Source organism: Canis lupus, chromosome 2, assembly GCF_003254725.2.
Source record: "Canis lupus dingo isolate Sandy chromosome 2, ASM325472v2, whole genome shotgun sequence".
Classification (NCBI taxonomy): Eukaryota; Metazoa; Chordata; class Mammalia; order Carnivora; family Canidae; genus Canis; species Canis lupus.
Window position 1 is genome coordinate 36,437,559 of NC_064244.1, and position 27,064 is coordinate 36,464,622.

At 40.6% G+C, this 27,064-nt stretch overlaps 1 protein-coding gene across 17 annotated transcripts in view; it reads left to right on the forward strand.

Annotated features, from left to right (window-relative positions):
* The window catches only part of ARHGAP26 (Rho GTPase activating protein 26), a 418,559-nt gene that overhangs the window by 193,084 nt on the left and 198,411 nt on the right, over window positions 1-27,064 (forward strand). The window lies entirely within an intron of this gene.

Consider the following 27,064-nt stretch of genomic DNA (forward strand, 5'->3'; position numbering starts at 1 on the left):
TTCTGATCTTCACTGCTCTGGTCTTGTTTAGTATGTGGCTCTGATTTTGTCATTGCTGTGCTATCTTGTTCATTCATCTCTTATCTCAATCCTTCACTGTTTTTTTTTTTTCTGGATATCTGGATAATTCAGTATCTCTGTCTGACCCAAACAGTGCGGTTTTTCTTGATGTCCCTGATTATAATATCTGAAATGGTATAACCAAGAACTATCATACAGGGAAGGGTTCTGGTTCTTCATATTGTCTTGTTTTCCTGACACTCCAGTCTTGACTGCATGATGCCTATAAACTCCTTATTAATGGTCCAGAATTGGGGGGACACCTGGGTGCCTCAGTGGTTGAGCATCTACCTTTGGTTCAGGTCATGATCCCGGGGTTCTGGGATTGAGCCCTGCATCAGGTTCCCTGTGGGGAGCCTGCTTCTCCCTCTGCCTATGTCTCTCTGCCTCTCTCTGTGTGTCATTCATGAATATATAAATAAAATCTTTAAAAAAAAATGGTCAAGAATTGGAGGGAAGTCCTTTTAACACTGATTTTTCATGCAAGTAGATTATTTCACTTTCACACACAAAGATGACTTAATGTTTTATTTTATTTTAAAGATTTTAATTTATTTATTCATAAGATAAATGAATCCTAAAGGGAGCCTGACATGGGACTCGATCCAGGCTCTCGATCCAGGGTCTCCAGGATCACACCCTGGGCTGAAGGTGGCGCTAAACCGCAGAGCCACTGGGGCTGCCCGTGTTTTATTTTTAAAAGGCAGTAATTTTATATACTGACTTAACATTTACAGAGTATTTTTTCTAAACATGCTCATTTAATATGTTAGGAGTTACTATTGCTCTTGTCCTTTGTAGCTGAGGAAGTGGAGCCTCTTCTATGATGCAGGGCCCCAGGCCTGTGCTTTTCATATCCACACACCAGCCCCATGTTACTACTGCTCAAGGAATTTGTCAGGCTCATCCTCAGGAAAGTGGTACATCTTTTTGGCAAGAGATTTTTCTCAGCTATTTAGCATCCCTATGTTGTTTCCCACTTTTGTTCCGTTCTCCCTCTCCCTGGCTATGTTAGGCCCAGTCCTTCGTTGAGATCTTCTGTTGGGTTGTGTTGTACCCACCCCACCTCCTTTCCCTGCCTTCATCTACATTCTCAGGCCCTTCGTTTCTCCCAAAGGGCTTTCTCCAGTAATTGAGTCCTGACTTGCCTTGCCTGTAAGATCTATAACCAAACTCCCCTCTTCCTAGAAGTCTGGCCTGATCCGATAGATCCAATTTCAGTTGTTCCCCATCTCTGGTAGCCCTTTCCACACAGTTATCAAAGGATCACCTTAGGTACTGGGTGGGAAGCAGAGGGAAGCAGTTTTATAATGAAAATGGTGGCGAAATGAGTTGGGAAATTTGGTGTTCAGTACATTGGTGCAAGTAAATTGCACAGCCTTGGAAAAGTCACTCACCTTCTCTGGGCTCATGATTCTGCTGCTATGAAATGAAAAAAATGGGAAATTAGAGATGAGCCTCTAGGTCAGTGGCTTTCAAAGCCTGTCAGGAACCTGTGGGAGTCTCTTGATGTGTAGAGAAAGCTTTCTCCCAGCTTCTCCTGGAGCTGTCTCACTTTCTCTTTTTACTCTTTAATGTACTGAGGATTTGCATTTGATTGATGGATTGATACATTTTTGATAAAAAGGATTATCTACTAATAGCTTGAAAATAAACAGATTAGATGATCTTACTATGATCCCTCTGCCTTACACACAGTTAGTTACTTAAGAAATAGTTTTAATTTGACTTGGCCTTGTTCTTTAGATGTTTCCTATGAGTGTAGTGTCCCTAAAGGATTCCGAAGGATAAAGAGCACTCCGGTCTTTGTGTCATGGGTCACCCGGATAGTATTAAGAAAACCTGAAATAATTAGTTGAGCCACATTTGTTTATCTTAACTGAATTCAACTATTAAGCATTCTATGAAGAGCACAAATACAGTGTGGCCTCTAAATGCAAGCATCTGTGTTGACTTGGTGCTCAGATAAAGGAACCAGCATGTGGGGGAAACCCCCTCTGTGGAACTTAATGACGTACAGAGTACAGTTTAAACATAACAAAGTACATTATGCTGCATGCACAGCTTAAGTGCTTTTCAAGAGAAATTTGCACTCTATCTGGGTTTTGCCTTAAATGTTAGCTTTATAACCTGACACTAGGTTTAGATTGGCAATTTCATTTCATTGGAAGTTTTGCTCAGTGGATTCTGCAGATTTTTATTACATGGTGATCATTCCATAATGCTGCTTTACTCCTTAAAAGCATTTAAAAATTTTATTGAAAGAGGAATATTTCAAAAACATTTGAACAGCACCTTCTTTAAGGAAATTGCAAGTTTATAAAATAAATAAGTGAACTTATTAGATGTCAGAATAGCAGTCTGTGCAGGGTAGCTGCAATTTCTAAGGGGCAGGGGCTTTTGAGAAAAGGATAGATTGTCTTGGTCTAGCCTTTTGCTGACCTTGAAAGTAGTCCAAGGATAAGGCCTCTGTAATGCCAGGACATTTCCCCAGTCATTATTGCTATGTATTTTTTATTGTCTCCATGAATTGTTAACATCTAATCTGTAATAAATATACCCATTCAACATAAATTCAGCCAAGGAAGGAAAGCATACCCCGTAAGACGATGTATTGAAAAATGCAGAGCTCATAAAAGATATTTTTTACATGCCAGAAATATAATTTGAGACCTTACTAAGCTAGATTGGAAAGACAGTTCTGCAAAGACATCTGGTTCCCTGTAGATGGAATTTCAACTCTTAAAAAAAAGCATACCAACTTAAATAGTGTGTCAACTACAGAAAATTTAGATTCTGAACCTGTTGGCTTAAGCTTTTCTGCGTTTGGCATCACTCTCCAGTAGGTGCTTCTCACTGTATCAAGAATAGGTCCCTGTAACTAGCAGCACCCTCCTAGTTTACATACTACCCATTGAGCATCCTCAGTGTGGAAGAGTATGTCTCATTCCTAAGAGTTCCAGCCAAAGTCCTGTGGCTGACATTGTCACTGTCTTGGGCCAGATTCCAGGTCTATCCCTGAAGTGGTCACTGGGACTTTTGGGCCACATCTGAGTCAGATGCTAGCCTCTAGAGTTGGCTCTACCTGACCACATAGACAGAGATAAGGAAAGAGGTAGTTCCACAAAGGAAAGTTGAATGTTAACAGTAGAAAAGGGACCGGATCCTAGGGAAGCAGAAGCAACAGATAATCCTCACAATGAGCAACTGAAAGGGAGTCATATGGGCCAGCTTCAGAGGGGGCTGCTGGTAAAAAAATTTATATAAAAATAATGCTTTAGCCCTGGCCTCTTCCTTAAGATTATGGTTTTGCTTGATTTAGGATCTGCACCTTTTATTGTATGGCATTGCTAGGCCAAGAAAGAGAACTTTGTAGAGATATCAGTTACCCTGATTTTGTGAAGAAAGAAGGGAGAGGAAGAATCCTGTTTTGATTTCATGATTTGTTTCAAAAGCAGTGGAAGGTTGGCAAATTTTTGTTGAATTGACTTAACTGGAGGACATGGGCTGCCACATAGGTCAGCCCAGGTAGAGTTTTTTCTCTGTGGTATGATGATCTTTGGACATTTGCCTTAGGTCTTTGTGCTGAACCCTGCAGTTTCCTGAGTACCAGTCAGTCTTCGTGTGCTTGACTTTATCCACTTGGCAGAGCCTGATATAGCTGCCTTCAGAAGTCTCCTAGCCTTCTCCTGGTTAGGAAAGAAAATGGAAGGTAGTAGGGAAAGACAGCGAAAACATTTCTCACTCTGCCTCCCCAGGGACAGATCTGTTACTCTCCCTTGACCACAAAAATTCACTGAAGAAGTCAATGAGTAAGAGATGTACTAGGGTGGACATCATTAGCACAGTTTAGTGAGCCTCTGGTATTGCACTGAGTGTGTGTGTGTGTGTGTGTGTGTGTGTGTGTGTGTGTGTGTTTAATGGGCACTGCTTTCCTTCCAGAGTAAATTCACTGCATGGAAGAACATGGGTAGTGCCTTGAAAGGTTTCCTCAGCCCTATGTCTGGAGTAGTTGATAGATTACCCACAGAGGCACGGGAACATGACCTGGTTCCTCTTGACCACTCCAACTTTATTTTCAGTGGCTCTGACATCTTCAAAATATTTTCCATTTTATTCCTAGGCTCTTGCAGACCTTCCCATGATGAGCACATTCCGACTTAAAATTTTCCTTTCTGCATTAGTTGGGGTGGGGTTAGGTTTTGCTTCTTTAGGTCTTAATTATATTGAAAGGGATTATATAACACGCTTGGGGCTTCAAGGTCATCAATGGGACATCCTAGTCAATGGATGCCTCTTCCTTCATTGGCACTGCCACTGTTGTGCCCAAGATTGCGAATCCGAGAAACCACCAAGGAGCCAACACCAATGCAAGTACACGAGGGTTTATTTACAAGCTCGAGCTTGGGTCCAAGTATACCTGACACAGCGGAGCAGGGACTTGGACCCCGAGGTGGGTTCCAGTTTAGTTTTATGGGCTGGTCTAGGGGACCTCCAGGAGGAGTGGAGGAATTTCTCAAGTTCTGTTTACATTCTGATATGGGGCTTTCAAGGGCATTAAGCTCTGTTCTCATTCTGATATGGGACTTTCTGCCACTGGCTTGAGCTCTGTTCTCATTCTAATATGGGGCTTAACTGAAGTAACGTAAAGTTCAGCTCTTATTCACAGGGGCCTGAGATGGCTGTACTTGTGCTAAGGCTGAACTTAAGGTGGAATGGCCTTAATTTTCTTGGCCTCCACAGCCACTCCAAATTTGTTTTCCCATTTCTTTACCTCCTTTTCTCTCCAGTGATAAGGGAAGTATGAGATAATGTCTGAGAAACCCTTAATTCCCTTTGGAGAAAGGCGCACTGTCCATTTATTTGTATACCCGTCTACTGGCTAGAGTTAGCCAGTGGTCACTCCCAGCATTGATCTAAGCTCTTCAGACTCAAAATTGAAATACCAGTAGAGAATGATGGCCAAGAGTGTAGTCTGGTCAGACACCCTGGGCTTGAATTCAGACCGCATCACTTACTGTTTGATTAATCTCGGCCCCAGATCCATATCTGTTAAGTGGGCTAATTTTAACACTGACCTCAGAATTCATGGTATGTACAGTTAAATGAGATAATCCATCAAAATCATCTGTTACAATACTTGCTACATAGTGCACACCCTATAAATGTCATTATGATCATATTACTGGAGCTTTATATCAAGAACCGAATTTGCCCTTTTTTAAGTGTTGAAATTGGTAAAAAAATACAAAGAAGCATAATGCCTCCTATAATGACTGACTTTGTCTTACCAGTTAGCTTTATCTGGATTTTATTTTATTTAAATTTTTTTAATTTTTTATTTATTTATGATAGTCACAGAGAGTGAGAGAGAGAGAGAGGCAGAGACATAGGCAGAGGGAGAAGCAGGCTCCATGCACCAGGAGCCCGACATGGGATTCGACCCCGGGTCTCCAGGATTGCGCCCTGGGCCAAAGGCAGGCGCTAAACTGCTGCGCCACCCAGGGTTCCCTGGATTTTATTTTTTTAAAGAAAATTAAAGCATTGCAGATTAAAGTCCTCCCATAAAGCGATGCTATGGCAAAGGACAAGAGAGAGGAAGCTGTTGGAAACAAAAGTAACTTCAGACACCTAACCAAATCTCATGTGTTCACCTGGGTTGGACCCTCGTTTGAACAAATCAATTTCAGCATGGACTGTCAGATGATATTAAGGAGTTATCATTAAATTTGTTAGGCATCATAATAATTTTTTCAGAAAATAACATTATGATAAAAATAACGTTATTACTGATTTAAAGAAGATAGGGATTTATTAAGAAAGAAATTTTTCTTTACATTTCTGCCCCTTCGTCCTTGATGAATAACAATTACCTTGGCAATTTCAACTACATGCTGTTTCTCTCTTCTCTTCCCCTTCCCCTCTCAAGTCTACTGTCTCCAGCTGAAACAAGTCTGTCCCAAAAGTAGATTATTTTCTGTAGGGATCATGGTGCATCCAGAGGGTCCTGGGCGTGTTCTTTTGACTCCTTGTTTTCACTTAGCATGTGACCAAGATGGATGTATCTTTCAAGGACTAGTTATACCACTGATGGGCTGTCTTGTCAAGCCTACAGAAGAAAGTAGCAGGGGCAGAATGACAGCTTTTAAAATATTTTAAAATTTCTCCCACACATAATCAAAGGGAAAAGGACTATTCAGGGCAGAGTCCCCAAATTTATATTCAGGCCTCGTTATTTATATCCAGATCTAGGAGAGTATTTGTGTGAGAATGAAGGCAAAGTGCCCCACTGTGAGCCCAATCCCAGGAGATAATCCCATGTGAAGTTAATTCTCCTCTGTCACTATTGCTGGCATTTAGGAAGGGAGGGAGGGTTGTGAGAAGAAGAGACACTACTCTGCGGACTGTAAATCTCTTTCCAGCAGCTAGAAACTGGAGAATAAGGTGTCCCAGAGAGGAATGTCAACTGGGTAGATCATACTCTATTGTCACTTTGAAGCCAATTTTATAAATACATAGCCACTATCCAGATGAAGATAGAGGGTATTTCCTAGAAAGCTCCCTAGTGCACTCAAACACCTCCTTCCCTCCCGCACCCTCTAGAAAATCACTGTTCTGACTAGAACACTTGTTAGTTTCCCTGTTGTTGAGCTTTATTTAAATGGAATCATAGGGCTGTATTCTTTTTCTGATGGCTTCTTTCCCTCAGTTTTATGCCTGTGAGATGCTCTGTGCTTGCAGGTAGCAGTGGTTTGTTCTTTTTAATTGATCTAAGGCATTTCGTCATGAGGAATACATCACAAGATTTTCATACTTTTACTGACGTACACTGAGTTGTTTTTAAATTTGAGCAATGATGAGTGAAGCCTCTAGGAACATTCTCCTACCTTTGTTTTTTTTTTTTTTTTTTTTAATTTTTATTTATTTATGATAGTCACACAGAGAGAGAGAGAGAGGCAGAAACACAGGCAGAGGGAGAAGCAGGCTCCATGCACCGGGAGCCCGACGTGGGATTCGATCCTGGGTCTCCAGGATCGCGCCCTGGGCCAAAGGCAGGCGCTAAACCACTGCGCCACCCAGGGATCCCTCCTACCTGTCTTTGGCCATAGCACCCATTTCTCTTGAGTCTATCCCTAGGAGTGAGATTGCTGGATCATAGGATAGATGTTATGTTTACCTCTGTAGATATTACCAAATATTCTTGCAAAGAAGTTGCACTCATTTACATTTTTACCACTAATGTCTGAAGGCTCTAATTTTTCCACATTTTCATCTATACTTAAAATTGTCCATATTTTTAATCATGGCCATTCTGGTGTGTGTATGTTAAGGTCTCACTAGGTGTGCATTTGCATTCCCTTGATGAGTTATAAACTGGAGGCCATTTGGTAGTGGTCTATATTTGATAGACCTATAAATGCCTATATTTGATAGGCATATATTTGATATGCCTATATTTTGGCCATTTTTTTCAGTGCAAGCTTGTCTTTTCTATAAAGTCAATATGAATATCAAGAGTTGTTGTGAAGAGAAAGATGCAGCGAGGCTATGAGTGCAGGCAGTACTACCTGTTTAGTGATAAAGGGCATGGGTGTGAGTGTCTAACATCATCAATTCCAGTCCCAGCCTCACTACCTGCTGGTTAAATATTTAAGCTTTTAAGTCTCTCCTCTCACTCTAAAAATGTGGGTAACAATAATACCCATTTTACCAGTGTGTGGGAAAGGTTGAATGAGAGAGAAGTTAATTACCGCACAGTGCCTGGTGCATTAGTAAGTGGTCAATAAATATAAATGAATAGCTGTCCTGGTATAGTGGTGGTGATAAGGAGGAGGGAGAGGCTCTTTTTGGAGTGTAGGGTGCATTGAGTCATTATTAGCACCAAGTGGTTGAGTAACTTCTTTTTCCTATCCCATTTGTCTGGCCAAGATCTAAATGTCCCCCTGCCCATTCCTGCAGTGACCTGTCCCAGCTACCCATTGTGTGGGGCCTTGGGCCATCACCCTGATTTATTGGAGGCTCAGCTCCTGAACTTCTCATTCTACCCCTGACCCAACTTTTTTATTTTTTACTTTTCTACTATTTTGACTAAGGTATATAATGCACATTTTATTAAGCACCTACTTTAAAAAAAAAAAAAAGATTTTATTTTCAAGTAATCTATGCACCCAGTATGGGGCTCGACCTTAAAAGAGTCGTGTTCCGCACCAACTGAGCCAGCTAGGTGCCCCAAGAAATTTTTTTAATACAGTAAGAGGATATTTCCAGGAAATCAGAATGCAGGAGTACTGATTCCAGGTCTTAGAAATCTTAACGTCCAGTCAATTAGTAGCAATAAGTAGCTATTCCATCACTTGAATATTTATTATATGCCAGACACCATTCCAAGTATATTGATATATTAGCACATTTCATTGTAACACTATTCTGTAGACGTTTGTACTTTTATAATCTCTATTATCAATACTGGGAAATACGACTCCAGGTCATATAGCCAGCGTAAGAGCCAACAGTTGAACTTAGATCCAAACCCATTCTCTTACTGGTATTTTGCCTCTCCTCAACCTGCCTCTCCCTGAAGCATCTTGGCCCAAATTGACAAAGCGTTAACAACCTGCAAGCACAAAATATAATCTAAATGTCCTACTGGTCTTTCTCTAGCTGTGCATGCATCTTCTGTGCTTTCTTACTCCCAGATATGGTGAGGCCATGAGTTACCCTCAAGATTAGATTTCCTAAATTTAAGAAGGCTATCTTACTAGGTAGAGTATAAGTTAATCTTTGGAAAGTTCTTTGAAGGGCTGAGTTTACTCGTGATAGTCATTATTATTATGAGCAGCAGGTTGGCTACTCTCGTGTTGAGCAGAATTACCTTAAATCAAATGATCTCTCTGTATACCTTTACATTAAAGTACTAACTGGTTTCTGTCTCTTGCCTCCCCCTTCATGTCTCCAGAGCTGCTGGCCCAAATCAAATTGGAGTTGCCCTGTCCCTCACTGGGGGAAGGTACTTCGCTCATTTGTGCTGCCACCACACCCCTCTCCTGGTTCATAGCTAATTCAGCACCTTCTCCCACCCCTTCTTTTTAAACCTAATTTACCAAGTAAGTGAAAGGTTCACATTTTCCTGTTGTCTGTTGCAGTTACACATCTGCCTGCATTTTACTCTGTAGCCTGTTGACATAGTTAAAAGGGACTCTTGGAGACCTTCATTCATTTATGCATCAGAAGTCTTTTCTCCAATCCATTTGACCTCATGCTCCTTTTTGGCTCTTGCTATGTGAGTAAGCAAGCCTGATCCAGTCCACCTTATGTTGCTCTCAAAGGCTAAAAAAGTCCTGTGACCAAATGTTTAGCAGGCTGTTCAGACATGTTGGATTGACAGCTTGATCTAAGTCCATTTCCTGCTTTACACCACCTCCCATCCCCCAAGCCAAAGGTGGAAACACAGCAAGTTACATAAGTTGTTGGAGCAGTCCAGATGGCTGGCTGCTGGCCCATGCAAACTCAGCGTTGGAGCACTTGGGAATGCCTGCACTGACAGTAAAACATGGCCCGTTTTTAATGAGAACAATCATTTCCTTCAGCTATGTGAATCAGAAGAGTAGAGCAAAGTCAGGGCTGTGATCTCCTGAACATGGCTGACTCACTCTGAGGCAGGATGGCGGGGGTGCCAGGGGCGTTATGGCAGGAAGGGGTTTCTCTCTACTGTTTAGCCCTGAGAAGAAAGAGTGGGCTGGAGGGCAGGAGTAGCAATGTTAAACAGCTTGGAAGCCCCATGAAGTCAGTCAGGGAGGGGGAGGAAGGAATCTGAAAAGGAAGGAAGGGTCTCATCACTAGTGTCTGCTAGTTCCAGCCTTGATATTCTGTGTGTCCAGTGTCCCATCAAATTTTGCTTTTAACAACTGAAAACCCAACAAACAGTAGCTTAAATGGGTGGGATATTGAGGCATTGAGCTGTAAGATAGCAATTTGGGGTAGATAGGGTAGCTCTATGAAGCCCCAAGGAACCCAAATTCGTTCCATCTTTCTCTTACTCCAACTGTAGGATGTAGCCATTGTCTTCCTTGTCACCTCATGATTGCAAGAGAGTTACTGCACTTCCTGGCCTCATGTCTGTGGTTCAGGCAGGGAGAAGAAAGGAGACAAGAAGAGTGGGGTATGTGTGTACCCGTGTGTGCGCGCACGCCGAGGAAGAGCAGTTTCCCAGTTTCCCAGAAATCCCTAGCATACATTGGCTTGTGTCTCACTCGCTAGACCTGAGTCACATTCTTACCCTTGAGGATTATAGTGTTTTCAGCTGAATAAACTTTGTTTCTACATAATCAAGGGTCTGCTTTTAAGGGAGAAGAAAAGAATGGACACTGTATAGATATCTAGCAGTTTTTGTCAAACCTTGTTTCTAAATACTATTCCACAAGCAGAAGTTCTTGAATAACTTAGAAACTAAAGCCATTGATGGCATGAACAAAATTGTGTGTATTCTCCTTAGAAAGATGTATACATAACAGTTTACATATGATATCTGAGAGACTAATGGAGTCATTGAGATGCCTCTGTGGGCTGCCATCTGAGAGACTTTCCTTAGCATAAATAGAAGTACTATGCTTGATGAGTGCATAGATCTATTTTTGAAGCTCACTGTCTGTGAAGACTATGCCAATTTATGCTTCCATAAGTCCATGAGCCTGTAGTGATACTGTCACCTTTAAATGTAATTTTTTCAAAGGTAAAAAATACCACTTATAATTTGAATTTATGTTCTGATGAATTCAAATATTCCTCACCTTTACTGAATTTACTGAATGCTTGTCCTCCTTTTGTAAATAGTTTATCCTTTATTCTTTTGTTACCTTCTTTTGATTGTAATAACTCTATGTGTTAGGGCTATGGGCTACATTATGTATTTTATTTTTGCTTGAGGCATCCGCATTCTGAGATTAAATACCTCAAATACGTTTTGGCATCAAAATGGTGTAAGGTAGAGATCTACCTTGATTTTTTTGTTTTCCTCCAAATGATTCTCCTTATCTCAGCACCATTATTTCCTAACGATTTGAAATGCTCTAAGATGGTTTAAGAACGTAGCAGATTTTTAAGCATGTGGAGAATCTAAGACTTAGCTGGCTGTAGAAGAAACCTTAAGAGCTTCCATGCTTCGAGAAATTCTGTTTTTTTTTTTTTTTTTTTTTTTTTCATGCCTGACACACTTCTGGGAGTGAGGATATTTGGGCTCTGGTTTTGCCCTGATGCTGACTGCTGAAACTTTTTGGTGTGAGGCACAACTCTTAAGTGTGCAGTTTAATAACTTAGGATGCAGGTAGACAGATGGAAACTTACTCTTCCCAGATTTGAAGGGTTCAGTAAGCCCTAAATTCATTTTTAATTACGTTGCCTCTTTAGGTGCTAAGGTTGTAACTTAATAAGTTAACATAGACTGAGTCTAGGATGTGCATTGACAGGACTTTCAATGTTCATAATGTCATTCATCAAATGTTTATTGGATGGCAGCTATGCTCAAGGCCCTCTGGTGTCTGCAGGGATAAATCTGTCACCTTGCTATTATTTCACATCACAGGAAGTGATGAATGTGAGGTGTAAACATGGTGCTTTAAAATAGAAAAGATGATTTTACACAGAGGCAGTTGAAGACAGCTTCATAGAGGAAGCACATGTGAGTAAGGCTTTGAAGGATATGCATAGAAAGGGATGTGTAGAAGAGCTCTGTTTGCAAGAAATGTGGAAATGAATGTTCTTAGGAAAACATGGGACAAGTGTTAGAAATAGCCAGTTGTATTTAGTTGGGGTGTGAAGGTTGGGAAGAAAAAGGGGAAAGTAAGTTAGGATGTTGGGGCCAGCTTGTCAGAGGTTGCACATAGAAATTAGGACATTATGCTGTCAGGGATGATATGACCATGCAGGTTCTAGAGCAGGAGTGATTTCAGAGCTCAGCCCTGTGAGGGATGTGCTGACAAAGGGAGGGCAGAAAGAAAAGCAGTTTGAGGGCATTCCAAGCAAGAGGTGCTAAGCTACCCAACAGAGATCCTGGGACTAAATGGGAAGGAATGAATATGATCATCATTTTGGAAGCAAAATACAGTTACTGTCACCTGATTAGATATGGGAAACAAAAAGACAGTAATACAAAATTTTGGGTCCAAGTTACTATTAGAAGAGTCTTCGCATTAACCATGATCATAATTATTAACTACTATTTGCTGAGCATTTACTGTATGCCAGGCTATACTAGCTGCTTTACTGCTCTTATCTCATCCTTTAGTTTGGGTGGAATGATCCCCATTTAATAGATGGGCATATTGAGGCACAGAGAGATGTTACAACTATGAATGACAGAGTTGCTATGTGAAAATAGGTTTATGTATTTTCCCCCATATTAAATGGCCTTGTATCAACCAACTACAAGCAGGTTCTAATTTAGCTGCTGGTTCACAGGTTGTTGTTGTTTTTTTAAAGATTTTATTTATTTATTCATGAGAGACACAGAGGGGCAGAGGCAAAGGGAGAAGCAGGCTCCATGCAGGGAGCCTGACATAGGACTCAATCCTGGGTCTCCAGGATCATGCCCTGGACCCAAGGCTGCACTAAACTGCTGAGCCACCTGGGCTGCCCTGGTTCACAGTTTTAAGGTGATCCCCCTCCTGTTGTCTCAAAAACCCTTCTTGGTGGTGTTAAGAGGAATAGATGCTGGATTTGAGGTTTAGGGAAAGTCCCGGGTTGAGATGACCAGGGAGTAGTTAGAAATGGAGATGTGCTCCTAAGAAAGGCAGAGGGAGGTTGGGGTGGTATGTTTAGAGGTGGGGTGCCATCTGCATAAAAGCATTTGTTGAAGCCATGGGAATGGATGAAAATTTCTAAGGGCTATGCATAGGAAGAAAAAGTGCAATAAGAGAGTCAGGGAAGGAACTTTGGTGGGAGGTTCTAGAGTAAGTTATGGAATTCTCCAAGTATACTACTGGTATGAGTGTCAGTTGGTAACCCTACCTAAAACCTAGTAGTTGAACATGTACATATCCTTCAGTGGTCATTGTTGTAACTACTCCCCTCTGCTATTGTGGCACAAAACAGCTATGGACAATATGTAAATGATTAAGCATCACTGTTTTCAAAAAATCTTCACTTGAAAAGCACAAAGGACTGGATGTGACCTGAAGGCTGTAGCTGACTGATTTTGCCTCAGGGAACTCATACACACATATGAAAGGAGACCAGTGAAAAGGTTGTTCACTGTAGTGTGCCTTATAATAGTGAAAAATTGGCAATAACCTATATTGTTCATCTGTACAGAAATGGATAAACTATGGCTTTTTCATTTTATGGAATGCTTTACAGTGGATAAAGTCAGTAAACTTGATCTGCATGTGTCAATATGGATAAATATCAAGAACATAATAGTAAAAGAAAAAGCAAGTTGTAAGATCACATACATACATGGTATCATACCATTTACATAATTTTAAAAATATCAAAACAGTTTGCCGTTTATGAACATGTACACAGTAGTAGAAGTATTGAAACATATATGGGAATAATACACACCATTTTGGAAGTAGGAAGAAAGAGACAGAGATGGGGTTAGGGACAGTTCCTTAGAGATTTCAATTCCTTAGAGATGTTCAGTTCCTTAGAGATTTCAATTGGAGACATTTAGAAAACTTTCAATATCTGCTAAATCTGCATTGCTAGGCCTTACTAAATCATTTTTTTTACTTTTATGTATGCTCAAAATATGTCATATGTGTATGTTTGTACATACACACACACAGTTGGTCCTTATTATCCTGTATTTGTGAAATCACCTACTTGTGAACATTTATTTATATTCCCAAATTAATACTTGGGGTGCTTTCATAGTCTTGGAAATATGCACAGTGCAGAGAAAAATTTGAGTTAACACAGGTGTCCAGCTGAGGTTGGGCAAGGTGATACCCTCTGTCATTGTATTTCGCTCCTGAGATTGTAATTAAGTGTCCTTTTTGCTGTGTTTCATACCACTTATTTTGTGTTTTTGTGCTTTTTGTTGGTGATGTCACTGTTTAAGATGGTCCCCAAGCATAGTGCTAAAGTGCTGGCTAGTATTCCTAAGCACAAGAAGGCTGTGATAGGTATTACAGGAAAAAAAAAAAAAAAAAACACCTATTAGATGAGCTTCCATCAGGCATCAGTTATAGCACTCTTGGTCAGGAGTCCCGTGTTGATGAATCAACAGTATATATTAGATAAGGTGTCTTTAAACAGAAACACACATATAGGAAGGTTTTGTATTGATCATTTGATGAAAATGTTCTCACCAGAAGCTTATGGGAACCTAACTCTGTATTTCCCATAGGAGCAAAGTTTCCGTATTTGCTAATTCAGTGTTTATGGTGACTCTAAAGAACATGACTAGAGTGAAAAATGAATGGACTATATGTATGCAAATATGTATGTATATTTTATAATTGTTTTATATTTATAAACACATTGCATTTGTGATTATTTTATATCCGCATATAATATTTTTATAAAAATACTTTGTTCCCCCAAGTTAAATAAGTTAAGTGTAAGGTAGAGGAGCCTGCAGAGTTGCCTGTAGAGCAGACCTGGATAGGGTTCAGGAGAGGTGAACATTTAAAGGACACATGCTAATCACCTATATCAAGTGCTGCAGGAAAGGGCCCAGAAGTGCCCTTTGATTTCTGTGTTTACTTGCTGTGCTTTCAAATTCAGGTCAAAAGTAAGGCAGGTCCTAATCTCTCCTGTCCTCCAGTCTGGGGAGGGGGGACCCTGGTGGCTTAGTTCTCCCAGTTGCCTTTGGCATTTGGCTATACTTATAACTGAGCTTGGTGCTTTGTGTATGGCATACCTTAGCTCTCTATGGAAGAAGCTAGGGAAGCTTGAGTTGGACATGTGTGTTTGAGATATAAGTACTCATAACAACCCCTTTCTTCCTGGTCAGCTTTAAATCACGTTGTTCAGTAAGCTGAGCTGATCTTCGGTCAGCAGTCTTTTGATCATGCCTCCTTTTCCTTCTCAGACCTTACTCCTTGTTCTAAATTTACAAAACCTCATTCTTAACCAGTTGTCAGCAAATCCCAGTATGGCAGGTTGCTGATAATCTATAAAGTGCCACCCTCCCGTTGTAATATGAAACCTTAAAGTGATCAGTCTTGTTTTGAGCCCCTCAGGACCAAGAGGATTTGGTTTTGGTGGTGGAATATTAAGAGAGGTTAGGCAGTGGGGGAGTCTGGAATTTTAAAGTTTGGAATTCAGATGATTTTAAAAATTGTTTCAGGCCCCTCTTTTGGTGGATTTAGGAAGTTAAGATCCAGAGAGAGCGAGAGTCTTGATCAAGATCACACAGGAAGTCATTGGCTAGTCAAGACCACAAGCTTATCAGCTTCCAGGGCTCCCTGCGTCTTCAGATTATAGTTGTAGATAGCCATATAGTTAGCCATGTACCCTGTATATTAGATTTGAGAATATGGCTGTGTGCATGCATAGATACACACACACATATACATACACAAATACATACACATATAAATACATACATACAAATGTACACATATGTCCTTACAGAGCCCATTTACTTTTCCCTTGTCCTGTGAGCAGATAGCAGTTTTGTTAATATTGTGAGGACCCCCAAAGGCCATATATAAAAATGGATCAACTCCATATGACAACTTTCTAGGGGATGGGGAGAAGTGGAATAAGGGTAAGTTGGTGCTACTCGTTACTGAATTTGTATTTTAAACCAGTGAGTTTCAGATCTGGGCTGTGACTCAGAAGCACCTGTAAATTACATTTGCAAACCATGGGAACTAGGGAAATTTATTCAAGATAGATCATTAACTTTAAACATAAAACCTGTAACTGTGAAGTTTCCAGAAGAAAACACTGTGCAAAATCTTTGTTATCTGGCATCTGCAGAGGTTTCTTAATAGGACACAGAAAGAAATCGATCTCAAAAAAAAAAAAAAAAAAAAAGACTAAATTTGACTCTAAGAACTTGTGCTATCAAAAGGTATCATTGAGAAAGTCCATTGGCAAGCTACAGAATGGGAGAAAATATTTGCAAAATGTACATCTGACAGAGGATATATCCAGAATGTATAGAGAGCTCATAAAACTTAGTAATAAAAAGAGCAACTGTACTAAAAGATGGGCAAATGACTTGGAGAGATGCCTCACAAAAGAAGATTAAGAATGTCTGGTAAGCTTATTTTCAAAATAGTACTCAACATCATTAGTCATCAGGGAAATGCAGATTAAAGCCATGGAGAGGGACACCTGAGTGGCTCAGTGGTTGAGTGTCTGCCTTTGGCTCAGGGTGTGATCCTGGGTTCCCAGGATCGAGTCCCACATTGGGCTCCCTACAGGGAGCCTGCTTCTCCTTCTGCCTATGTCTCTGCCTCTCTGTCTCTCTCTCTCTGTCTTTCTCTCTCTGTGTCTCTCATGAATAAATAAATAAAATCTTAAAAAAAAAATCATGGTGAAGTATTACTACATGCCTGCCAGAATGGCTAAAATTAAGACCAATAGCACCATGTGTTGATGAGCATGTGAGCAATCAGAACACTCAGACATTATTGGTAGGAGTATAAAACAATTACTTTGGAAAAAAGGTTGGCAGTTTCTCATTCATTAACCAAAAAACTCCCCAGGATGCCTGGATGGCTCAGTTGGTTCAGCTCTTGATTTTGGCTCAGGTCATGATCTCAGGGTTGTGAGATTGAGCCCTACATTGGGCTCTATGTTCAGTTCAGAGTCTGCTTGGGATTCTTCCTCTCCCTCTCCCTTTGCTCCTCCCCACCCCTCTCCTCTCTCCCTCATAACTAACTAACTAACAAAAAACATCCCCATATCCTATAACCTAGAAGTTCCACTCTTGGTTATTTACACATGAGAAATGAAAGCCCATGTCCTCAAAAAGACTTGAAGACACTCCAAATGTTTTTGTTTGTCTATGATAGCCAAAGACAAAGAGGGAATACCCTGCGTGTCCATGAATAGGGAATCAATGAACAGCGATATAGCCAAATAATAAAATAATACTCAGCAATAAAGAGGATCAGAAGTACTGATTCATGCCACAATATGGACAACTCTCACAAATGTAATGTGAGTGAACTAAGATCATAAAGAGTGTAAACTGTGTGACACCCTTTGTCTGATGTTTGAGAACAAGCAGAACTAATGGTGGGAGTATACCACAACAGAACATTTGTTGCACGGGTACGTGAGCATGTGTGTGTTGTGGGTGCTGGAGTGTTTTGAGGAAGACTGCAAGACGCCTGACAGGGGAACTGCCTGAAGTGATGGAAAAGTTTCTGCCTTAATGTGGGTTTTTAAGGTACATGGACATATGAAATCATTGCAACTCATTTAAGAAGTGTGCACTTCATGGGCCCCTGGGTGACCGTCAGTTGAGTGTTCAAATCTTGGTTTCTGCTCAGGTGATGATCTCAGGGTCGTGAGATCAAGCCCTTCATTGGACTCCATGCTCATTGTAGGGTCTGCTTGAGATGCTCCCTGCCCTTCCTGCTCATGCTCTCTTAAAATACATAAATAAATTTTTAAAATTGTGTATTTCATTGTAGATAGCTTTTACCTTGAGAAAACCTGATAAACCACTATTTAACTTTAATAAATGATAAGCATATTCAAGCACTTAGATGGGAAGTGTTAATGTTTGCAACAATTTATCAAAAATATATTGGATTGGTGGATAATACAGAGAGATGGCTGGATATATGATCAGGAAAATGTAGTAAAATATTAGTAATGGTAGTATGGAAGTGATGGGTTGTATGTGTTCACTGTTGCTTTTTTCCTGTAAGTTTGAAAAATTTTTAAAGTAAGTGTTGAGAATAGAGAGTAAACATGCTGCTCTGGCCAACCTGGCCTAAGTCATACTATCTATCTACCCCTGGAGTCAGAAGTAGACTGACCTTTGGCTGTGATGGAGAGGTGTAGACCCTTGCAAGGAGAGCAGGGTACACTTGCCTAAAGACAAGCGAATGAATACTCTGGGTAACCAGAAGACAAGGGCTCTGATAGTCCAACCTTACCCTTTACTCCAAACATTGTATGGGAAATCATGTAGTATCTTGATAAACCTCTCTTTGACATTGTCTGGAGATAACATAGGGCCCAGTCTAATAACTTTTAACCTCTATAGAGCCAGAAAGGATACTAGAATCTATCTTTCCAATTTGTAAACCCTATTCTGCTACTTGAGTGTTGTAGGAAAATAGATTCCTCAGTCAAGGAGCTAGGGATCCCCTCCTTACCAGCTCAGAGCAAAGAAATCAAAGTGAATATTCCCAGAACCCTTTGCTGCATATGCTGGGTTAACATCAGGTTTATTCCTAGATTTAAGGTAGGACCTGTATGTGAGGAAACTCAGCTCTGAGTCATCATCTATCTAGAAATGCAGTACTCTGACCTCACAGTTGTCTGTGGCAAGGAAAGAAGTCACCTGTGTCTGTGTTGGATGAATTTCCCTCCTGCTTCTGAAAGGGGTGTTTTGCAGGGATTAATAAGATCATTATAAATGCCACTTGCCTCAGGTTGCCTGAAGGACAAAGGACTGGAAGTTGAAAGGAGTGAATTTTGTACAGTGATTCACTGTCTGGCTGTCCTTTCTCCTGGGTAGGGCCTTGCACTGGCAGCAGAACCTCACAGCTCCAACTTTTGGATCATGTGTGCTGTACCAAAAAATTTCCCATTTGCAGTTTTCCAAAGTATAGAAGAACAAGGTTCCCTCTTCTGATCAAGCTGTGCCATGATTTCCAAAGATATTAAAGGGAGGTTGAGGGACAGGCAGAGGAATATAGAAAGAAATTTTCTGCTTAAGATTGCAATTTTTGTCTGGCAAATGAAGAGGTAGAAGCATTATGCTGATGGGCTAGTGGGTTCATACACACTTTTTAATGTTACGTCAATGTGCAGCCAGGAAGTGTTAAAGCCAGAAGACTCCTCTCAGTAAGATCTGACCACATCCTACATACGTGACAGCTCATATCACCATCTACTTATTATTGTGCATTTGCTGTCAAGTGAGCTTCTTTTTTTCTGGTGCCCTTAAAATTTTCCTGAAATACTCTTCTTACTTGGACATTACTTAGATTTCATTTTCCTCTTTTGCATCTGGGTTTGTTTATATTGGCTATGACTCTAATCTTGGGTTGAAAGCTGGGGAAGTTGGTTATAGGGGTTTTCAGGATTTCTGAATATGAAATGCAAGGAAATTGCATAATGTTGCAGCGTTTCCTCTTCTTGTTGCTCGCTTGTTACCCAAAATACAGTAGTTCCTTCTAGAAGCTTGAAGGAATTTGGCAGGTCCTACCCTCTGATGGTCTATTGTCAGTGTAGAGAGTCAGTGTTATCCTGATTTGAGGTTGAATTTTTCTTGAGGTCAAACAACAAAGCTTCCTGAATTATAACTATGGCAACAGTGTTTATATAGCAGGCAAATCATAATGCTGTGGGGAGGAGGAGCACTTGCAACAATCAACATTAGTAACTTCAGAAATGCTGCACTCATGCTTAATTCACCAAGACCAGAAACAAGTTAAAATAGACGGTCCACCCTTTGACTGCATATGTGGGTGTGACCTGGATGCTCCAGAGGAATGATTTCACCTTTCCCCTTAAAATTATCTGATCTTAAATTGAGATTTCTCATAGGAAGTGCGTTAGGTGCCAGCGACACTCAAAATGGGAAAGCATCATTATAAGAATAATTTCCTTATCAGGGTCCTTATAGCCTGCTTCCGACCCACTGAAAATGATGAAAGAATGTTCATCCTTTGTCTTAAACTCCTTTGTCCCTCAATCTGAAGTGACTTCTTAGACAATAAACAGATGCCGGTGGACCTCCATAGCAGTGCAAGACAGAACTAATCATAAGGGATTTATTTGCAGATTAGAAATAATGGAAAATGAGAAATTGTATTTTGAAGTATTAAACTGTGTAGAATAGACTGTCAGAGCAGTGAGAGGCCAAAGCAAAAGGTTGGTCTGCAGCCATGAAGTCAGTTAGAAAATCTTTGTGGAAATAGCATTTTTGAGTACTTGCAGGTACTGTGGGGCTATTTTAGTTCTCCCAGGACCCCCTCAGAGTGTTATTACTTAGCTCGACTTTATAACAAGAAAACATGCTCGGGATCCCTGGGTGGCGCAGTGGTTTGGCGCCTGCCTTTGGCCCAGGGTGCGATCCTGGGGACCCGGGATCGAATCCCACGTCAGGCTCCCCGTGCATGGAGCCTGCTTCTCCCTCTGCCTGTGTCTCTGCCTCTCTCTCTCTCTCTGTGTGTGTGACTATCATAAATAAATAATAATAAAAAAAAAAGAAAAAAGAAAACATGCTCAAGGGTGCCTGGGTGGCTCAGTCAGTTAAGTGTCCCACTCTTGGTTTTGGCTCAGGTCATGATCTCAGGGTTGTGAGACTGAACCTCACATTGGGCTCTGCACTCAGTGGGGAGTCTGCTGGAGATTGCCTTTCCCTCTCTGCATCTGCTCCTCCTCCCGTTCATGTGTACATGTGCTTTCTCTCTCTTTCTTTTATCCTTCTCAAATAAATAAAATTGTAAAAAAAAAAAAAACCAAAAAACAAAACCCTACTCAGCATATTAAATTGCCACATGAATGCACCTAGCTAAAATATGGTAGAATGAGGCTTTAACACCAACTCTCCAGGTCCACAGTACACTCTATCCACCACCTCACTTCATAGAATGATTTTTTAAAATTTTTATTTTTTTATTCGAGAGAGAGAGAGAGAGAGAGAGAGAGAGAGGCAGAGACACAGGCAGAGGGAGAAGCAGGCTCCATGCAGGGAGCCCAGTGTGGGACTTGATCCCGGCTCTCCAGGATCACGCCCTGGGCTGAAGGCTGTGCTAAACTGCTGAGCCACCCGGGCTTCCCCACCACCCCACTTCATCTGATGCTGGGCCATTTCCCCCATCCTGGAAACCACTGAAGGTTTGTACAGGTGAAAGGATAGGGTCACAATAATTAAACCTCAGACAAAGCTGCATTTGTCAGACTAGGAATGCCCAGGGCCATCTGCTAGGTGAAATAGAGCTTAATCTTGTGTGTCAGAATGACATTCAACCAGTTTCTCTGGTTTTGTGGACCATGAAGAGCTCTTCTTAACTGTCAGTTATTTATATTCCCCTAAAATCTGCCTTCATAGGACTCCACCCCAACTTTCATCTCTGTTCAAAATAGTAAGTCTTGCCATTCTTCCACATGACAGCCCCTGGAGTATTTGAAGACTAGTATTGTGATCTCTTGATGGCTTGTCTTTAGCCAGACAAGGTTTAGGGAAATGCATCTTGCAACAGCAATGTGTATGCCACATTAGAGCAGAAAGAGAGGAGGCCAGCATACCAGGTAGAAAGCCAATGCTGGTGCCAACAGTATAGCAGTAGAAAAAGAAATGGGGATGAGGAATAGATTCAAGGAATATCATAGTGATAGGATTGATAAACTTCGTATGATTACTCCTCAAGGGGAATGAGGGTGTCCATAAGGAATGTGGATACTGAGGAGGTAGAAGTAGCGAGTTTCTAAAGCACTTTGTTTTCCTCCAGTATTACTGAGGAATTACACAAGAGGGGAGCCCTTTAAATGCTTAGGTACAAAGTGCCGGAAATGCTTGAGCAAATGGGAGTTTATTTTTCCATCATAATGATGTGATGTTGAACAGTAAGCAGTTGTTTGTATTCACTGCTCTGCTGGTGTGTCGGTATGCAAAAAGACTTGAGGGGCCATCAGATTCTCTCTCTAGTTGACTTCAGGAGCACAGCCATTCAGTCACTCTTCACTGGGCCATTTTCCAAGAGACTGCCTGAGTGTGAGGTGCCTCTGTTGCAGAGGGGAGGGGAGATTCAGTACCATGAGGTATAGTAATCCCTTCCTTCCTTTGTATTTCACAACTTCCTGGTGACACCATAGCCTCTGAAACTATTACTAACAATTTATTGACAACCTGTTGGATGTAGAGCTAACACTGAGCAGAGAAAATAAATGGTCTGTGAGGGATTTTGACAGCCTTGAGTTAAGCCGAATAATGTAAATCTGCTTTATATTTCCTCGTAATAAGGCCTAAATTCTACATTTTCATTCTTCTCTAAAATAGAGATTCCTAGGGCATTCCAGATATTTGGAAGAATGGCATACAGTCACTCAGCAATGGTAGATCTGGCTTACCTATTTTATCTGCTCAGTGTATCAGTGCATTGTCCTCATCATTTCCAACTTGGGGATTTAAAAAGAAAAAAAAATTATCAAAAACAATTTATCTAGCCCATACTTATTAAGTGGCCTGCTATATTCTAGTCACTGAACCCTCTTTACAAGTAATTCTGGGGGGTGCAAGAGCAAAGTTTTCACATTTGTTCAGGAATAAGTCATGGGGAAGAGCCATTAGATACATTTTTATTGGCTTCACTTTCAAGAGGGCCTCCCTGAGCTAACAAATACAGTACTGGTAGTGGTGGAAAGGGCGAGCCATGGGGAGCGTTGCTAGGTGAGAAATTGAAAAGCAACAGCACCCATTTTACTTCCATTTTCTCCAGAGCTCTGGCCCCTCAAGTTGAGACCTATCCTTCTTTACTGCAAGGTATTCAAACTGGTTTTCTCTCTCCATGTTTAAGATTCAACAGTTTCTTCTCAAAGCTTTTCCATGTGTAGCTTGTGGTTCATCGTGACAAGAGGGTCTCTCCTTGATTTAAAAAAAAAAAAAGCACATCCATTATTGACTGGCATTCCACGTACCAAGGTTGTCTTACTAGTAACTTCTCAGGAGTGTCACTTAAAGTTTCTAAACATAGCCTGTTAATAGAGTCTCACAAATATTCGAATGTGGTACTCTACTAAGAAATCTGCCACACAGTCCTTAGCAGTGCTGGCCAGTTCTCTGTGTATGTGCTCAGAGTTTGAGGGAAGGATGTTTTTTGGGCAGCCCAAAGTGTCTCAAGCTGGTTGTGGTTTTCAATTACTGCTCTGCTTGTATTAATTGGAAGTTTGTGGAATTGCAGTTATGTTTAAATTGGGTGGAAATTTTGTTCTTATGTAATGGTTGCATAGGTGCCACTTTAATTACTGCTTAGCTTCTTTTGCATTGTCTATTGCCATGGTCCCCCCCCGCCCGCCCCCCCCCCCCCCCCAAGAAGTGGAACTGAGTGGAGAAGTTGCATGAAGTTGTGGTTGAGCACAGAATGTAATCTGGAGGACTCTGCTGCTTGTTAGCTTTGTAATCTTTGAAAAGTTATTTAACCTACACAGTGCTATGAAGTAGAGGGAGTGGTACTACCCCATAGGATTCAGGATGAAATAAAATAAGTCATCTCAATGCTTAGTATGGTACATGGCCCATCATTGGTGAAAAAGTGATTGATGGTAGGTTGTTACTTTTATATTTGACTGCTGTTTAAAAAAATTGAGAGCCCATTGCTCTATAAGTTGGCTTTGGATAGTTCTTTCTCTTCCTTTCCCTTAGTCCCTTAATTAGTTTTAGTTTGTTAAATTAAAATACTAATAAGCCCAGTGTTATTGGATTCTTCAAACTGCATTCCCATCCTTAACCTTTTATCCCAGAGGATTAAGTGTGAAGAGAATTAACAAGAAGGATAATAATGATAGCAGTGAAATTTCATCTTTTTTTTTTTTAAGATTTTATTTATTTATTCATGAGAGACACACAGAGAGAGGCAGAGACATAGGCAGAGGGAGAAGGAAGCTCCCTATGGGGAGCCTGATGCGGGACTCTATCCCAGGATCTCAGGATCATGACCTGAGCCAAAGGTAGATGCTCAGCCACAGAGCCACCCAGGTGCCCCTGAATTATAGAATACTCAGTGGGACATGGAATTGGTGTTCTCTGCTTTGTGTTAAATGTTTTGTATCTATTATCTCATTTAATTTTCACAATACCTCTAAGGTAGGGAATGTTAATAGCCCCATTTTACAGGTGGGTATGATTAGAGTTTAGAAATGGTAAGTGACAGGAGAAAGCACATTAACTGAATTAGTCTTCATAGGAGCCATAATTCAGGAACTGTTTAGTGACTCATGTCCCCTTGAATTAATCTAGGACAGTTATGTTCCATCCTTTCAAGACAAAGTCTCTGGAGGAGCTTACTTGAAGGCTTATAAACCTGAGATGATTCTGCTAATCAATCATAAGACAGAAGCCATGGCCAAAGAGACCTTTTATTTCAGGAAGTTGTCCTCACCTCTGGTGGGCAACCATGAGATCTATAGATGAAGGTTTCCCCTATAACTAATATAACAATGTATGTTAGTTATACTTGAATAATAATAGTAAAAAAAGATTTCCCCAGAATAGACTGACCATTTCTAAAGGGTGAATTGCATGCCCTTGGCTTCTGCCAGTATGGAAAGTATTTAGGAACCTATGGACTACTGGTTTCATTTCGTAGTTATGTACATTTGCTACTACTTGGAAAAGTAAGAATGTTATAACTTGCTTCTTGTAGAGGCAAGATAGAATAGGAAGTCCCTCACCAACTCTCTGTCCTTGGAAAAACTATAAAACCTCTCTGGGCCTCAGGTTTCACATCTATAAAATGGGAACAGTGCCATAAGGTGGTTAAAAGGATTCAATGATATGTGTGATACTTGGTGAGTTAAACAAAGCCTTTCCCACTTAGTGCTGTTACGTTGTTGCCATCTGGCCTGTGTGGTGGTGAGGCTGTTCCCCCACATGGGGCCTTCCTTGTTGAGCCATGTAGTCACACAGTTCTGGCAGGCCAGGTTTGTTAGCTTTATTTCAAAACTCATTCTCTTTGGCTCATTTACCAAACTAGACAGAGATTAATGGCCTGGCCTCAGAGGATCGGGCAGCACATGTTTCTGGCACCTTCGGCTCATTGATCACACCTCTCTAATTTGGGGAATGCTTGGGTGTTGCAGGCAACGGCTTCCTGAGACCCAGGAAACCTCGAAGGAAAGTACTTTGGTGCAAATTCTCATCCTAATTAAGAGGAGTCTTGCATTTTGTTCTTCTTTCTGGATTTTGCCATTTATAAATAGGAGCAAACTTTTCTCATAATATTTAAATATAATGAACAGAATAAATTGATCAGGGATGCTGAAAAAAAAAAAATGCTTGACAAGGTAGAGCCTCTTCCCTTGCACTTGCTTTCCCAGCTTTCCAAGGTTGGTGAACACCATTCCCCATGGATTGCTGGTTGTAGCTATGATGAGGCTCCCTGTTTCACTCACAGATCTAACAACATCCTGCAGGATCACATTGCTGCCGCATCTTCATCTCCCTCCCTTCTCTGCTGTGCACTGATTGATTGCTGATTGCCCTGGTCTTCCTCCCTCCAAGAGGCGCTGTGCCAGGATCACAGTCTTTTGACCCCTCATCTCTAGAACTTTTAAGCATAAAAACTGAGCCATTGTCTCAAGTACAGAAACCTCATCCTCCCAACTTTAATCCTTATCCTCCTGACTTTCACATAGTGGTTGTGCCTCTTTAGTTTTCTTTAGGAAATTAATAATAATAAAGTGGAGCGACTTGTCTTACTTAGAGTTTGATCATTCAAAACCTTCTTGGCCAACTTCTTCAATTCATAGATGAGACAGTAGTGGCCCAAATAGGGTGAGAGCCTTACCCAACAACACAAGGCAACTGAGGTCCAAGGTGGAAAGCTCTTGAGCAGCCATTCCCACCCACACTTGCTAGCAGGTGGAAGTCCTTCTTAGGGTTTCATGACTCTCTTTTTAGAGATTCTTGTCTCACTACCTCTAGGGGTTAAATAAGTGGTTGTCAGGTAAGATGAGCCATGAGAATTGCTTGGAACAGGTAGGTAGGTGGGTGGGTGGGTGGGTAGATAGATAGATACATACATACATACATACATACATACATACGTACATACTTACGATGACCAGCTTTACCCTATGCCTTCTTGTATATATAGAATCATAATCACCAAAGAAAGATTTGGGAGACTGTGATTTTTTTTCCCCTTATAACACAGGTTTTATCTTACTTACTAATGTCACCATATCAGGGATTTGGCAAACTGCCCTACAGGCCAAATCCAGCATACCATGAGCTTTTTGTATAGCCCTGGAGCTAAATATGCCATTTATAGATGAACATTTGTAATTGATTTAATAGGAAATACTAACTTTGAACCCTAATTAAGCCAAACATTATCCTCCTTATATAAGACCAGCAAACAAATAAAACCCCATTCTTTTGATTGGTGGATCTGCATTTCAAAAAATTATACTCCTTGGAAGAAGTATTCCACATGACTCATGGCCACTCTTGGTTGAGAATCACTTAACCTCTAGATGTATTGAGCCAAGCATCTCTGAAAAGAGAGCCTTGGGACTCTAAGAGATTTTTACCTGTGAGGAGTATTATATCTGTATTTTTAAAAATTGCTGTGTTTTAAATGTTGTCAACCAAAAATTTGTGGAAATTAGTTTCCTCCCTTGTTAAACAGGTATCTACATAATATTAATTTTGTCTCTTGTCCCACAAAGCCTAAAATATTTACTCTCTGGCTCTTCATAAAAGAAGCTTGCTGATTCTTGGAATATGTCATTGTGTGTTTTATATTGGGGTATTTCCCTTTTATGATTTTTATAAATCATTTAAGGGGTTTATGTTGCAAAAGTAATATCTTTTCCTTACAACATTTAAATTTTAAAAGCATATAAAGTAAAATGTGATTGGTTCCATTCCTCAGTGTTAACAATGTTTATAATAATGTGTCTTTGTCCTGACTTTACTATTTACTAGCTATGAGACCTTAAGTAACCTCTCTAAGCCTTGAATTCTCCATCTGTAATACAATGACGAATTTCTACCCAATAGAATTGTTGTGTAGGTAATTTGAGATCATTCATGTAAATTGTTCATCACATTGCTTGTTGCACAGTAAATGCTTAATGATTGTAATTATTTAAAACTTTTATTTTTAATTTATATATATATATATAATTT